Source organism: Dama dama, chromosome 18 (genome assembly GCF_033118175.1).
Source record: "Dama dama isolate Ldn47 chromosome 18, ASM3311817v1, whole genome shotgun sequence".
NCBI classification, from domain to species: Eukaryota; Metazoa; Chordata; class Mammalia; order Artiodactyla; family Cervidae; genus Dama; species Dama dama.
The window spans coordinates 57,494,306-57,512,092 of record NC_083698.1 but is presented as its reverse complement, the minus strand read 5'-3'; the positions used below and the strand labels follow the sequence as shown (position 1 = coordinate 57,512,092).

The 17,787-nt window shown below is 40.0% G+C and overlaps 1 protein-coding gene across 4 annotated transcripts in view; it reads right to left on the bottom strand.

Annotated features, from left to right (window-relative positions):
- The window catches only part of ELMO1 (engulfment and cell motility 1), a 562,488-nt gene that overhangs the window by 166,008 nt on the left and 378,693 nt on the right, over positions 1 to 17,787 (bottom strand). The gene's annotated exons all lie outside the window — the stretch shown is intronic.

Genomic DNA, 17,787 nt, shown 5'->3' with positions numbered 1-17,787 from the left:
CCCACCCTTCTCCTCAGCTCTTTGTCTAGCTTACATTTTTACAGTTCTTTTACATACATTCATTTGCTCTTTAGACTACCTCTGACTGTTTATGTCATATGAATGAGGCTACTGGAGCCCAAGGAAGTAAGCTTTGTGACTCCCCTATCCCTGATTCCCCAGGGTCAAAACAAGATTCTACTTTTTTTTTTTCTTTTAATATAGGCTGTTACGTACAGTGAAAGAATTTCTATTTTAATTGAACTCTATTTAAAGGCCAATTAGTCCTCAAGGCCCCAGATGGTTAAATTTCAAGCCCTGGAAGCCCAGGAGGCCAGGACGGGTGGGGCAGGAGCAAGGTTTATAGCACTTGGGGAAGGACAGGGTGCCGGTTGTGTAGTTGAACACTGACATTATTTAGAGATAATCCCCTGGGGAAAGCCCCTGGTGAGTGAGCCCTGATCAAACCCATGGGGACACGCTCCGCTCTGGTAGGGGCACACCTATACACAAACCTCTTTTGTCTGCTTCCTTTAGAATAGATAGTAAATGCTGTTCTCTTCCTGAGAAAGTACAAGCATAGGCTAGCAGCAGCCAGCAGTCACACTAAAAATGTTTGGGTCTGAGGGCAAAAGATGTGGGTTCAAGTCCATCTATGACAATGAGGAGCTCACTTTACTTTTATGACTCTTGATTTTTGAAACTAAAAAGTGGAAATGAAATCTCCACTGCCTTCCCCATTCATGGGAAAGTGCTTTAAAAGGATACAAATAGACACAAATATGGAACAAAGCGGTGGTGATGACAATGAAGGTTGTACCAGCAGATCATTTCCAGAAACATGGGCTATTCTCTGATGGCCCTCAATTCTTAGTCAAGCCTGTTATTACACCTCAGAAATTAGAGGAAAGAACATATAAGTAACCCCAACTCCAGCTCATGTTAGTGGTGACTGGCTGACTGTTAGTCACAATCGTGTCTGACTCTTTGTGACCCCATGGACTGTAGCCCGCCGGGCTCCTCTGTCCATGGAATTCTCCAGGCAAGAATACTGGAATGGGTAGCCAACCCTTCTCCAGGAGATCGTCCCGACCTAGGGATCAATCCCAGGTCTCCTGCCTTGCAGGCAGATTCTTCACCATCTGAGCCACCAGGGAAGCCCATGTTAGTGGTAGAGATGGCGAAACTGAAGAAAGTGAAGTCCTGAGCTGATATACAAAGCTATTTAAGGAACTTGAAAGGTAAATGCAGGAGGGTTGTATGTTTGCTGCCCTGGGCAATGAGCTGTCACTCTTCCTTTCATAAGTACTGAAGCCAGTAAAATTTACAGGTCTACAGCAGCACGTTAAAGCACTATCACCATACAAAAACTTATTAATCACATTATCACAGTACCGTTTTCAGGACTGGTGTGATTATATGTGTACTTTATGCCCTAATTAAAGTTTTATGGGACTACTGGAGCTGAGCAAGCCAGACAAAACTGAGAACAACGAGCTCTGCTCTTGCTTGGGTGAAGAGGAATGGAAACGACATCCTTAATAACAGGGATCAGGTGGCAGAAGATTGTATGTAACTCACAAGGGCTCTAGGGGTGTTATCTGCACAGCAACCCAGGAGGCAGACATGATGCTTATCCTCATTTTACATATGAGAAAGGTGAAACTTGCAGAAATTAAGCCTTCTATCATGTCAACTAAGGCAGGTGGCCCCAAATGAGTATTGGAAACCTACAGTTTTAGTTGACCCAGCAGCAGCTTCCTGCCTTAGTTGACACCAAGAACACAGGGCATTTCCTTGTGATTGATGCTTTGAAAATTAATTTCTCCACCTACTCTCCTAGATCTCCTTGGATTCTTCCTTCAACAGAAACCATGGTCTCGATGCACAGCCCAGTGAGGCTCACAGCAAGTACACAGCCAGCACCTGTTGATGGATAATACCTGGCCATGTGATAGTACCAACAACGGCCATACCACTGTCACTGGCCACATGTCAGGCCATATTTTCCTCTAGGAGAATAACATCAATTTCTTTTTATTTAAATTAGAAACAGTGTTAGAGGGGTTATGAAAGTTGTCCAGGGTCACACAGCTTTCAAGTGGCAAACTCAAAATCAGTTGACTTGGCTCCAAAGTCCATCATCATTGCCCTTACATTGTTCAGTGACAACCCTTCATTGTTGCATATCCAGCATTCTACACCAGAGCCACTGTTTTCAACCTCCATAAGAGAACAGCTTTACCATCGTCCTAAGCTTCTTTGGGACTCATCCCTTGTGATGATAAATGGGCACACAACAAATCAAAAACAATTTGCTCCCTCACATGTTACCAAAGAAACAATGAGGAGACTGATGTATTTTGGGATTTATGATTTAAAGGGGTTCCTATATTAGAGGCAAGGAAAAAGTAATTTTTTTTCCTCAAAAATATTCAAATTGCAGATATTCAGGATTGAGGATGACTGAGCAGGAAGGACTGGTCCAGATTATCTGATCTATTTTCCTCTTTCAATTTTCAGGTAAGAGCAGTGAGAAAGGCAAAATGGCTTGTTCAAGAGTTCGTGATGGCAGAAAGTAGGCAAAGATGCTGGGAGTCAGGCTGCTGGGGTTCAGATAGTGGTTCTATCACTTACTGCTGAGTCAGCTGGGCAACACATTTCATCTGTCATTGCCTGAGTGTTCTCATCTGTAAACTGGGGGCAACAATAGAACAAACTTCATCAGGGGGTTGTGGGGACCAAAAGGGAACATGATCAAAAGTAAGCTCAATGCAACTATGGGCCAACAAAATTACGCTACTCTTCATCCTATAGCAAGTGGACTTCAGCCCAGGCTGTCCCAGTGATTAACTAAACTTGCATCAGCTCACAGAGGTGGCCTGCTTCTCATGAACAGGGTCCTCAATCTGGAGATTTAAACAAACAAACAAATAGATAAAAATAGGGAAGGGAAGGTTTATTACTGTTTTTTAAGGAAAACAGAAACACTTTTTGAAGAAAAAGAAGTGTTGAATTTGTAGGCAATGATTTTATAAATGGAATTTAAAGAGAAATTTTCAATGAGACAAAAATAGAAAGACTTTTTTTAAAAACCAAGTTGTTTTTAAGCACACTATTTTTAACACAATGATATTCTCTTTTATTAAAAAAAAAAGGATCAACTTACTGTTCTTTTAAGTCTGGAATATTAAGGTATTTTCAGGGCTGGGAGTAAACGAGTTCTTATTAATTTGCTGACATTTAATTCACTTTTAAATAGGAAGCTGTGAAAGCTTCTATAATCCACACACTTTTGTTTCTAAAATGACAAATAAGAATGCTATACACTTATGTAGCATTTTTGCCTTTCAAAGTAGATTTGTTCCTATTTTCTGTTGGATACTGTAAGGTGAGGCAGGTATGGTCATTGGAGGCTCAAAGAACAATGGCTTTTGTAGCAGAGCAAGTAAACAATGAAAGTGAATACAAAGAAAGCATGCTGCCCTGTGACCTTGAGAAGGTCGTCTCAGCTCCAGGACTCCAAGTTTCTTACCTGCAAATGAGACCACTTGGTAAGGTTCCTGCCAAATCTAAAATTATAAGACTACACACACGTACACACACACACACAACATAATGAATTTTAAAGTCCTTAATATCCATTAATAATTATAGAACTTGGAGATTTCACCTGTATTGAACTTTATGTCCTAAATTATTATTTCCTTGAATGACAGGATGGCTACACATTTCAGTTAGGGTATGAGGGCATCAGAGGGGCATTTGATAGGCTTAGAAATGTTTGATAAGCTGGTATTCAATCTTTCTTTCATAAGAAAAGTGTTAGTTGTTTTCAGCCCCTTTCAATCTATTAATATCACCGAATGCAGACCATTACATAAGAAAATTACACTACTAAAGATAGAATGACAAGATGACACAGGAAAATGCATGAATTTCTGCTCTTTCATGGGAATTTTCTTAGAGAAATGTAATGTTTGAGATGCTGAAAAGCTCTATTCCATGCTTTCGATGACCCTTGTTTTACTCAGACTGTGAACCCATTTGTGAGTGACTAAAGGGACATGTTTTGGTGGCACGAGGCAAATTCTGAGTATTTTTACCATGAAATAATGAGCCATTTCAACTAAACCAGTCTTTGGAAATGGCGCACTTTTGAAAGAGAGATAAGCACTGGCCTAACACAAAGGGCATTTTGTTTTAAAATTCTGAGCTACAGGAAGAAGGGGATAAATCATAAACACAAGAGTACCGTGAAAACTGCCAGAATGGCTGCAAAATCTTACTAGGTAGCCACAGCATGGAAACTAGAACTATCTGTGGCTCTAGGGTCAGTCTGGGAAATATATTGATGAATTCACAGATGCAAATGTCTATTTATACCTCTGCACAAAATCTTACCCTTGCGGCCTTTGAGTTTTCTATTTTTAGACTGGGTATTCCTTAATAGCTTGGCTTTGGAATTTTGGTGATGTGTGGGAAGATGCTCAAAGTTCAAAACCTTTTGTAGGTGGGAGAGGTGGAAAGAGGCGAGGAGAGTGAGGGCAAGGAAAGTGAAAAGTTCCCCCACTGCTAAGCTCCACCAGTGCAGAAGCTTCCACCCCTGCTATTTCAGGACAGGGGATCAGGTGCTTGAAAGCTGCTCAGTGCTTCCCAGCTCCTGAAATCTGGTTTAACAGAACTCTGGATATTCTTTTCTATCCTCTCTCATGCCTAAAAATAGTATGAAATTGACACTAAAAAGACATATCGTCTAATCCAGTGCTCCATTGTTCACTTTCCTTCTGGGCTTTTTTTTTTAAGGACATGGGGAGAGAAAAAAAAAATACCAAGTAGTGTTAGGGTTAAAAATCAGACTCTAGCATCAAAAGATAAACAATTCACCAAGAATGACCTGAGGCCATAGCTCAAGCTCACAGTTTTGTGTTAATAAAAGAGCAGAGATTCTAGAGTGAGGTTGATCTGGGGGCAAATCTTGGCGTCACTACTGAATAGCAATGTGACCTTTACCAACTTACTCTTCCTCTGGGGCTCAGTTTCTTCATTATAAAAAAGATAATGCATCTTACCTCATCAGATTGCTGCTAAGATTAAATCTAAAGTGATACACGATTCACATATTAACTGAGATAAAATAAGCATTAGTAAGTGCTAGTTGTTACCAGTTTTAATAGCAAAATAATTATTATTGTACTTAGCTAAAATGGCAAATTTGGAGGAATTATACTTGCAGATAGACACTATGAAACTATAATAATTAGAACAGCTTGATATTGGTCCATGAATGGAAAAACAGAACAACAAAATAGGATAGGGAGTTCAGATATAGTCTTGTATGTACAATCACTAGATTTATGAAAAAGGTGACACTATAGTGAAAAGAATTTTCAACAACTTGTGCTGAGCCAATTACATATGCATCCGAAAAATGAATTATAACTTCCTACCTCATACCATCTACAAAAATCAACTCAAAGTAGATTATAGGTCTCAGTGTGAAAGGAAAAACAATGAGGCTCCTATATAATACAGGAGAACAATATTGATAACCTAGAAGTGAGCAAAGATTTCTTAAACAGGACCAAAAATATCATTAACCCTAAAGAAAAAGGTTTGATCTGCTTATATTAAAATCAAGAACTCTTGTTTATCCAAGGGTACAAGAAGGATGGAAACTTCAGGGTAGGAGAAATACTTGCAGCATTGGCTGGCAAAAAACTGATATCCACTGTATATAAATACCTCTAATAAATCAATAAGGGACAGAAAGACAACAGAAAAATAAGCAAAATGTAAGTAGATACTTCACAAGATATCTAAGTGTCCAATAAACACATAAAAAGATGCTTGGCTTTTTTAATCACCAGAGAAATGCAAATTTAAACTACAATGAGATATTTTCAAATATCACCAGAATGGCTACAATGAAAAGATTAAAAAAAAATAATTAAGTGTGGATAAGGATGTAGAAAAAAGTGGAATTCTCATAAACAGTTGTTAGGAGTGTAAGTCAGCTCAACCACTTTGAAAAGCAGTTTAACAGTATTTAGTCTACCTAAAATATTCATACTTAATGATACAACAATTCTACCCAAAGATACAGATCCAAAAGAAATGCATAAACTGGTGCTGCATAAGAAAGGTATCTGAATGTTCATAGTGGCTCTATTTGTTATAACCCAAATCTTGAAACAGTCAAAATGTCCACTCAATATATTAGATAAATTTTAGTTTATTCATATAGCAATATTTGTTGTTGTTCAGTCGCTCAGATGTGTCTAACCCTTTGTGACATCATGAACTGCAGCACGCCAGGCCTCTCTGTCCATCAGCAACTCCTGGAGTTCACCCAAACTCATATCCACTGAGTTGGTGATGCCATCCAACCATCTCATCTTCTGTCGTCCCCTTCTCCTCCTGCCTTCAATCTTTCCCAGCATCTGGATCTTTTCTGAGTCAGCTCTTTGAAACAGGTGGCCAAAGTATTGGAGCTTCAGCTTCAGTATCAGTCCTTCCAATGAATATTCAGGACTGATATCCTTCAGGATTGACTGGTTTGATCTCCTTGCAGTCCAAAGGACTCTCAAGAGTCTTCTCCAACACCACTTTGTAGTAGACTTTGTAGTAAGTATATAGCAACATACTTACTACAAAGAAATACTTTTTTAAAAGCTATTCTGCACACAATAGCATGAATGAATAGAAAATACAACGTTGAACAAACAGAATCCTCTAAAAAAAGACCACTCACTATGTGATTCCATTTTTGTAAAGCTCAAAATGGAAAATTTATCTATGGTGGTGGAAACAGGAGACAGGAAGAAATTGGGGGTAAGGCAGCTCCCAAGGGTCTCTATGCTTTACTGTGCTTAGTAGCTCAGTCGTGTCCAACTCTTTGTTAGTCCACCAGGCTCTTCTGTCCATGGGGATTCTCCTGGCAAGAATACTGGAGTGGGTTGCTATGCCCTCCTCCAGGGGACCTTCCCAAACCAGGAATCGAACCCAGGTCTCCCACATTGCAGGTGGATTCTTTACCATCTGAGTCACCAGGGGAGTCCCCAGGGGTCTCTGGTGGTTGCATAATACTCTGGATCTTGAGCTAAGGAACAGCAAAATGGATAGCTGGTTACTAAAAAATTCACTGAGCTGTGTTGTGCTTTCAGGATTTGACTACTTCTATTCATTTAAATTAGATTGATATAAAAAGTTAAGTTAAAAGAGTAGAAAATGAGCTTTCTAAGCAAATAAGAAGGAACAGCATTCCAGACAGTGTAAAAACTACTGCAGATGATTTCGATGGGCTTTCAGAAGTGGTGCTGTATTTGCCCTGCCCATCACCTCTGGAGCCAGAGATTGGCATTTCATGTAGTCAGGTTAACCGCTGGATAAAAAAGCATATAACCTGTCTATGCAGGCATCCTAGTGCAATCACTTAAGTGGTGTTAGCCTCTAAAATTGCTCAGGGGTATGTCTCCATACCTGGACTTTAGTTCAATTTCATCTGTTAGATGGACAAAAGGGTATATGTGTGCATTTTCTTTTGTAAAAGGGAATCCTGACCTCACTGAAGAGTATTGCAGATGCTGATGGAAAAGCTTTAACAGATTTGACTGGTTGTATACAAACTTTCAGAGTCACAAATCTCTTAAATTAGTTTCCTCCCTCCCTCCGTCCCTCTCTCATTTCCTTCATTCATCTACAGATCCTTCCTTCCTTCCTTCTTTCTTTCCTTCCTTTCATCCATGCATGTGCATGTCCACCTATCTGTTCATCCATCAGTCCACTGACCCATTGATTCGCTCATCCATCCATCCATTCATCCGCTCATTCATCCATCCATACATCCAACTAGTAAGGTGGTTAAGAACACAGTCCTGGAGCCACTCTGCCTGAGTTTGGACCCTGGCTCTGCCACTCATTATCTATATGACCTTGAGCTCAAGAAGAAGGAGACATGAGTAAAAGATGAAGCTGAAGAAACCAGCAGGCATCAGATCATCTAATTCTTTGTAGAACACATTAGGGAGCATGGGCTTTATTCTACCTGCAATAAGAAGCCATTAGCAGGTTTTAAAGAGGAGTAGAATAAAGTAACAACTTCCTATCGCCTTTATTCCTCTACCTTTTATCCCTTTTTAATGGAATTAAAATTCAGGTAATTTGAGGATCCCTGTTATTCTGGACTGTACTTGATACTTTAGTGTATTAAGGGCGAGTGATGAACTACATAAAAACATTAGTGCTAAGTGGTTAGGAGTCACCAGAATTGAGGCTAGAATTCTTTCTCTATACTTTCTCAACTGAGTCCTTTATGTCATCAAGTCTCTATTATTATGATGATAATCACAGTAATTTACATCTGTAAACCTGAGTAAAGATATAGTGAGGAGTCCCGTAAAACAACCTACCATAGTTCTTGGCATATAATAAGCACTCATTAAATGGTAGCTATAAAATGCTGTGCAGAATACAAATATGATGTGCAATTTTCCCCAAAATCTTAAATTTAGATTCACACAGGTTTAGTCTGTGTGAAATCTTGTTCACTTGAACCTCCTTTCATGAAAGTAATAGTTCCCCTGAAAAATTATAGAGCTGCATCTCATCACCATCTTATAAGATGTTCAACCAAATGACAAAATGTGCAGAATTTCCAGGAAATTATGATTTCTAATAAGAATGAGCTAAGTGACTCCCAGATGTTGGCTTATAATTGAAAAATGGGCTTTCTGACGGGCTCTGTGTTTGTGCCTCTTGGTCCTCTGGCTGAAACAACTAAGACCTGTAGGAAAACAGAATCTGGATCCTGACACCTTCTCTCTTGGCAAAATGATTGCTTCTGGATTCACTTATAGGTCTCTGAACGGTCTAAAGAGAAGAACAGAATAGGAAAAACTGAATTCTTTGGGAAGAGTATCAAGTTTGTAGTATGCTTTAATAATACAAAACCAAAATGAAAAATCTAATTTGCCGGCCTTCTGGGTGTGGTGTGGCTGTAGCATTTGTAGGCACAGTGAACGATTAGGAAAGAGGAAAGTTCTAGTTGGGTGGTAAATAGTCCAAGGCAGGGCAAAGTAGAGTACATCCAAGAAGTGATTTCTGCATGCCCTTATTGAAATTTCCTTTATAAGGAAAATTATTCTCAAAAGCGACATATTAAGAGACTGTCATACAGCAAATTTAGCATGGATATAAATAATTGCCTGTTCAACCATGTGAGATGGGTACTCGAGGGTTATGTTGGGATAGAGGCCCATTAATGAACGGCTGGGATGTGCCTCAATGAAGCCCCAGCAAGAAAGAACTGTGTGCCATCACATGACCATGGATGACATCTTTACTTGAGGCTCAGGGCCTTAACCCGGGTTGGGGAGCTGGCAAAGAGGCGAAAAATAAGTAACCTTAATAAATAGCAAATAAAGGAAAGAGGACACGTCAAGTCTTGCTCATCGCATACATTCTTTCATGTCTTTGGTACTCAGTAATTGACTCCCCTTAAAAACTTAGTGATTACCTGTAGGCGTAGGTGTCAGGATAAAATGCAAATGGTTTAGCAAAGCATTCAACACTTTCCAGTCTGCCCCTACTCCATTCTCCTAACTTTTCCTAACTGACCTAGGACTGAACATTAAATTCAACAATAAAGTCATCAAATAAACCTCTCCACTTATATCTGCGGGGCTGCACCATGGCTCAATGGGTAAAGCATCTGCCTGCAATGTAGGGAACGTGGGTTCAATCCCTGGGTAGGGAAGATCCTCTGGAGGAGGGCTGGCAACACCCACTCAGTATTCTTGCCTGGAGAATCCCATGGACTGAGGAGCCTGGTGGGCTACAGTTTATAGCATTGCAAAGAGTCGGACATGGCTGAGCAACTACACAGGCACACACACTTGTATCTGCACATGTCAAGCTCCTGGGTTTGCTTCTTCATGGAGTCCAGTGAGTCAACCTTCAAAGTCCATCCCTTTGCTAAAGTCACTTCCCTCCAGCCCTGCCCAACTTCTGCTTCCTTTGTGTTTCCAGACTTTTTATTTCTTCCATCTGTTTGGAATCCCCACACTTGATTATGAGCCTCCAAGACACAGGAATCCTGATTTAGTAATTTCTGCATTCTTAATGGTACTCACATGGCTAGCCTTCCACAAACACATGCCCACAATCCCTTCTTTGGTTTTCCCCTCCTTCTGCCTCCCTAGACACGCTTTTCTTCTATGTGGTATCCATTACGCCCCACTTTGTGCACTGTTAAAATGGGATGAGAGAAGTTCTCAACTTTTGCATAACACACATTTCGGCACTCTTGCTGTGATAAGGCCACTTTGGAAGGCCCTACACATGCTTCACCCACTACTTTAAAATAAATTGTCCAACCTAAAAAATGACGCAGTCCTCTATATTCTTTCCGCCAATATCCTGAAATCCAAGTATAGGTACTCTCTTAATAGAAAATGAGCTATGGAGTCTGGAGTCAGCATGTACACACTGCTATGTTTAAGCTGGTGAACCAACAAGGTCCTACTGTATAGCACAGGGGACCTCTACTCAGCTATGTGGCCCCCTGGATGGGAGAGGAGTTTGGGAGGGAATGGATACCTACATCTGTATGGCTGAGTCGCTTTGCTCCGCACCTGAAACTATGAAAACACTGTGAAAAGGCTATACTCCAATATAAAAATAAGAAGTTAAAAAAAAAGAAAAATGAGGAATTTTATAAGGGAAGCAGACTAATCACATAAGTGTGACAACAACAACAACAAAAAAACCCCTCAAATCTGGTATGTACCCAAATTATGGTATATAACCCTCCTCTGTAGATCAACTGCCAACAACTAGTCCTGCCCGAGGGGAAGAGCCCCTTTCCCTCTCGTCGCCCACCTCATTTACCACATATGGCTTTGAGCAGGAGCGCCGGGACACATTGCTGATCTCGGGCCCTCATCAGACTTCGTCACAAGGAACGTATGGCCTCAAGAATTGCAGGACAGTGTTAACAATGTGTCCCCCTACTCATGGGGAATTAAAAGGAATATGGGGGATATGAACAGAATAATCCAGTGACAATCATGCTTTTGCCCACGTGGGCTTTGACAGGATGAAGATTTCTATCAGTGATCAAAATAGACTTAAGCCCCTAATTTTTTGCCTATATATAGTTCCATCAATCCTCTTAAAGAAGAGTGCATATAAGGAGTACGTCTCTTTCCTACCCAGGGTCACGTGGGCAGGTTTGTGCAGAGGGGCCAAGCAGTGTACCCACAGAGCACCAGCCCAAGAAGTGTATCCTCAAGCATCGTGTTAATAATGTAGGAAAAAAATCAGGCTTTACACAGGTACTTGACTGAGATTTACCCCAAAAAAGAGAAAATGAAAGGATAAAGCATTACATATCAAACCAGGAACAGCTGGCTGGAAAACTTGAAAAGGACATAGTCTGAATTACCAGTCACTTGAGAAATCTGCCAAAGCAAGTTAGAAGGTGAGTAGCCTAGAAAGCTGTTATTTACTTGATAACATTGTAGTGATCATGCAGAAGAACTGTTCTAAGCTCCTTACAAGTATTTTCTCCTTTAGTCTTCATAACCATTGCATAAAGGAGGTACAATTATTATCACCCCCACTGTACAGATGAGAAAACTAGGCACAGAAGAGTGATGTTGCTTGGTTCACAGAGCTAAGAAGAGGCAGAGCCAGGATTTAACAATAATTTGGGTCCAGAGTCCTTCTTATCAAACTACTCAACACACATTAATTTCCCTCTATGGAAGATTTTTATAGCAGAAAGTTAATACTTTCTAGAACACCTATTTACTGTGATATAAAAATAAATTAAATTCCATTTCTTTCTTTTCCAAGCCATTATTTTAATGAACAATTAATCTTGAAAACTAAGGTAATTTTTGGATATGCAATTCTTAGAGTTGGTAAGAATGCTGCATTTTCCAATTTATCTATGGCAGACATGTATTCCCACAAAAATGTTACTGTTTTAACGCCAGGGGAAAATTCAACAATTCAGAGACTTTTAATTTCATGTACCTTTTATTTGTTTATTGGTTTCTTAATAAGGAAGATAGAAAATTTGTCTCTTTTAATGCAAGGAAGATTAGGAAAATCAAGCTAATTAGACCAATTTATTTTTAATCAAACAATTCTACAGCACTTAATATATACCAGCCTCTGTTCTCTGTGCTTCACAACTGGTAAATCATTTAATTCTCATATGAGAATTCCATATGAGACAAGTTCGATTCTCAACTCTATCTCACAAGTGAGAAAAACTGGGGCACAGAGAAGGTAAGTAACTTATTTGAGGTCACACAGCCAGAGACAGGCAGGGCAGAATGTAAGTCCGGAGGCATGCAGCCTGCTGAGGCTGTTCTCTGAATATGTTTTATAGTCACGGTACTTGGAGGTGTCCTTGCCCCAGTTGCTTTCTAGCTGCTGCTACTGCTGCCCTAACCATTATGCAATGAGAGCTTCATCAGTATTCACATAATAAGGCCATTGAGCTCCTTTGACCCTGAGTGATCACACACATATCCATGACTACCCAAGATGTCTCAGGTTTAGGGTAAGTAGCCAAATTATATTACTTCTATTTGTTAAAAATAGCCCCATGCACGCTAATTTCTTTTAAAAACTTATGTTAGAACTGGATTTCTGTTTCACAGAAATAGCTTCAAACAAATAAACAAAAAACCAGGCATCAGTGTTTTGCTGGGAAATAAATTTGAGTAAAAATGTGGCACATTCAGTCTGGGTGTGCTCCCAGAGTGCATCTTATTATCTTGAACACATGGACATCCAAGAAGTGAATACAGTTTTGCAGTTGATAAAATTATTTTCACTATTAAAGAGCACTAATAAAATTAGGTTTAAGTTCTTGTTACTGCTTTAATGAGACTATTTTCATCTTACAGACTGTAGGCTAATTAGTATTTCAAGGAATAAAACACTGGTTTCTTTTTGCTGGGCCTATGAGACAGGTTCACATATAAAGCTTCTGCCTCAGGAATATGTGTCTGTAGTCAGTCTTAAATTGATGGCAAAGATATATTTTAACCCTTTGTTATCCACGTTCTTTTTATATTGAATGTCTGCAACTTTTTCCTCCATGGTCTTGCTGACATATAATAATAATTAACTTCTAAAGTTTCTCTAATATCCTTATATATTCAGGTGGTTATTATCTAATGACAGACTGCCTGCCGTTGAACTTGTTCTAAGCCAAATTCAACAAAGGTTATTTTGGCCTTCAGCTTCTTAGCCATCATCTTGCTCTTTTTTAAAACTCTAACCAAAAAGACGTCATTTTAGATAAGAACATATCTTAATGAAAAACCGAATTAAGGATGAGACTAAGAGAAGATACTTTTAACTTCAAGAGGATGATTTTCTGATGAAAATTCTCAGTCCTTCCTTCCATATGAAATAAAATTTAATGCTCTCAGACACTTTCATTTCCCTTCTTTGTAGACAGTTATTTTATTTTACTTTTTGGTCATACGATCTTATTCTTCATGTTTTGAAACAGTTTTCTCCCTCTCCTGGGACAAAAGCATCCGAGAGCTTTGATTTTATAAAAATTCCCAATTCTCTAAAAACAGAGGGTGTTTCTGACATCATTACCATTCTCTTACACACATAAATGATCAGGACATCTCCTGTGGTCACTAGAATGTACACAGGATGCCCAATATGGGTACCCATGTTTCCTAGCAAGATGGACATTGTATCTAGCATGTGGAGTCCTTATGAATGCTTTTGAGGTTATTTGGCAGCTGTTAAGGCTTGAGAGGGAAAAACATAATAACAATAGCCCACTAGCACTGGATAATTGTTCTTCTTCCCAGTCTCACTGGTCTTTCTTGTCTCCTTCGTAGACTTGCTTTTTGTTTGTTGTTTAGGGTCGGGGTGGTGCTTTTCTCTGCCCAAGGTTCTGTTCTCATCTTTCTTTTCTTCTTTCTCTTCACTCTTGCCCTAGGAGAACTGAACCTAGTCCCACGGCTCCCATGGTCACCGTTGTCAAATCTCGTTTTTGAGCCCAGAACTTTCCCCTGAGCTTCAGACAACCAGTTGCTTACTGGATACGCCTGCTTGGATATTCCTTAGTCACCTCACACTCAAAATGACCCAAACTGAACTCATTCCTTCTATCTAGGCTGGTTCCCCATCTCAGCAGTCTCCTATGCTTAGTCATCCAGGGTCGACTGGACTCCTCTCTCAGTCACCTTAATATTCTGAATATATTTATTTCTTCCTTTCTCCTCCTACTGCCACAGGGCTGGGTTCAAGTGTTATTGTCTGTTGTGCCAGATGGCAACAAAACACCCCAAAACGGCTTCCCACCCTCAAGACAGATTCATGTTCTTCACTGCCCCACACAAGGAGCTCATGAAAATCTAACTGCCACGGCAAGACACAGAGAGAGCAATAACAAGCATTTAAACCTATTATTATTAGTGCTTTATCATAGTGAAAATAATTAAGTCTCTCTGCTTAAAATCCCTCAGATAAAATCCCAGCTCCTCTCAAAGTGTTTACTGTGTGTACCCTGCCTAGCCCTTAATAGGCCCATTGCACAGTTTTTTAAATAAAACTTCCAGAATGTATTTATTGGGGAGAGGGAGAAAACAATTTCAAATTTTGAGAAGGAAATAGAATGACCAAACAAATTAAATCAAATAAGCTGTCTACAAGACTTCTAGACTTAAATGTAAGTTTCTCCTCTGCCTGAAACACCCTGCCTTGTCTCATTCCCCGGTTGTTGTTCAGTTGCTCAATTGTGTACGTTTCTTTTATAACCCCATGGACTGTAGCCAACCAGGCTCCTCTGTCCACAGGATTTTCCAAGCAAGAACACTGGAAAGGGTTGCCACTTCCTCCTCTGGGGGATCTTCCTGACCCAGGGATCGAACCAGTGATTTCTGCATTACCTGTGGATTCTTTACCACTGAGCCACCTACTCAGTGATATAACGCCAAAGGTCTTTTAACATCCAGTGCCGTTACAACCTCTATGGGATGCCTTTATTCTTATTACCTATAATCTGATACCTCTAATTGTCTCCATCTCACCCTCCATCATTTACACCATTCTCTATCTGTTTTTGTGTCTTTCTATAAAAATTCTAAGACTCTGGAGCTCTAGGACTATGCCTTTTCTGTCTTTATACTTAAGAGTCTCCAAAAATGTTTATGGAATGCATGGTTAGATGTGAAACAGTACTTGTCCCATGGGACAACATTATTGAAGCTGCAACTTTCAAAAAGTCTCCATCTCCTTGCTACACTGAAACATAGCACTGAAATCGTATATTCTTGCCAGCACTAGTTAATCATTAAACATTTCTCCCCACTGACAAAACAAAACATGACCACAGGAGAAGGCTCTGCAGAGACCATGCCTACACATTTCAATGCCTGGGCTAAAATAACCATGTAAGTGTGTAGGACTCTTCATCATATCGTACCAGGAAACGCGCCCTCCCATATTTAAAAATACACTTGTTTGGCTTGATTCAGGCTGTTCCTCATTCCAGGCCTGCATGAGTCATTGGAGAAACATCCTATTAGAGGGCACCCCACAGACTGGCTTCCTTTGTATGTTTTCGATGAGTCAGGACGTATGAGTCACAGTTCACTCTTATGACAAAAGGAACCTGTTCTCCTTTCCTTTTCATTACTAATATTTTGTGGGCTTCATTGGCACCTTTTAGAAACACCTAAGGAAGCCAGGGGCAGCTGGAGAACTGGCATTATTTATTTTTCACAAGCTATTCTACTTAAAGCACCTTTCACCAGAACAGCAGGATACGGTGGAGTTCTAGCACATCCAAAGCTCATGTGACCCCTGGGAGGCCTGCATTTGGCTCTTGCCGCTATGCCATGTCGTCCATGGGAGCAGGAAGGCTCACAGGAGGTGAAGACACTGCACAAGGCCCCTTGCAGGACAGGTACCTAGAAATGGTCTCCCAGAGCTACTGTTGATAAAGGACCAGTTGGCTTCTCTTCTTTGGCTACGATAGACAAATGCTTGGCTAAGGAGAGTGACATTTCTCAGCATAATCAACGGCCAACTAGTGAGCACGAAGCTGAGTGGAAAGACAGTCAAAGAACTGCAATCATCTAGATGTCATCCAGGACACTCAGAACCTGCCAGCGGAAGAATTTTTAAGCTCCATGATAATTAGAAACAATAGAGGTTAATTCCTTTCATTTCATTCCAAGCAAACCTTTCAAGTGGCTATCCACAGAGATAAATCGGGCATGGAATCAGTGGCAGAAGAACGTACAGTGAGTTATATACGCCACAAAAGAAGAATATGCAAAGGGTCATGAGAGTCCGGGGGAAGGCTAAGTTTATTTTCTTAGAGGAACTGGCATTTGAATTGGACCCAAGGATGAGGAGAATCGAATTCCTAGTTCTGAGTGTGTTTTTCCTTCAGAACCATTTCCCAGTCAGGCTCATTTCAAATTCATTTACATTCAGACCCCAAATTCCATAATCAGCATCTCTGGGAAGCCATTTAAAAGCACGCATAGAAGGCTGCCTGCAAGGGAGATGCTTCTACCCAGTTCTATCAGGAATAGTTTTACAGTGGCCAATAAATGAAATAGAGAAGAGACTCACTAAGTCCACATCGTTCTGCTTTCCAGGGGATCCTAGTGCAGTGAATTCTGCTTCTGCTTTAATAGAAGGTGATAAAAATATTTGCCACCCACTTACCTCAGAGGAACACTGCCGGAATGAATAATGCTCAAAGCACTTTGAATTTTTTAGGTGAAAAGCGCTTTTTGAAAACAAATCTTTGTGATCATGAATGTTTGGTAAAAAGGAAGCAAAAACATTGTCTAGAGCATGTGTTTGTCGGGGTGGGGGGGAACCAGACACTAGATTATAACTTAGAAGAAAGTCAGCATTCTACAGTCAAGGCCTGAAAGTCCTTTCCCAGGAGGTAAGACCATAACTATTCAGGGTACATTTAATATATAAGAAATGAGGCAAAATTGGTGTTTTTGATGATAGAGGTTTCTGATAAGAATAAAGAATAAGGAAAAGGAATTGCAATTTGTCCCATGATGAGGTATGGGGGACATACATTTTGGAGGCCGAGATAATCAGAATTGATTCTTAAAAAGCCAAGAAAAGGACACACGGAGGACACTGGGAGGAAAATCTTTGAATGCCCAAGGGTGAATGGGGCGAGTGATCCAAAATATTCAGCAGTGCAGAATAAAGACAACAGAAGATAAAGGGAAGTTGTAAACAGTGAGTAACTCTCTGAGTTAGACTACAGAGCTGTGTAGAAGGAAGAAATCAGACACTTAGAAGGCTTAAGTAATAGTCCACTCTCTGGTACCAAGCAGATATATGTTCTCTATGTGAGTGACTTAATTTCTCACAACTTCACACAGCTGAGAGAATCAAAGGAGAAAATGTTAAAAAGTATCAGCAAAGATGTGATGGTATCTACACATGTCAGGGGTGGTGATAATGGAGCTGAATTGGTGGGAATGACAAAAAACCAGAAGAAAATCCACAAAGGAGAGTCACACATTTTGGTGGTAGAATTTTTTTTTTTTTTTTTTAATACATGCAAAATCCTGGTGTTGACTTCTGGAAAGGATCTAGTAACCCAGAAAGGATATAACCAGGGTTTAGACTTCCATGATAGGGAAATATTCAAGACATATTTTCAACAAATTGAATGTGGACGAGAAGAGAAAAGAAACAAAAATCACGTCGAGAGCCTGTGTCTGCAGAAATTGTAGGAGAACAAAGTAGCCAAAGTAAATGGGA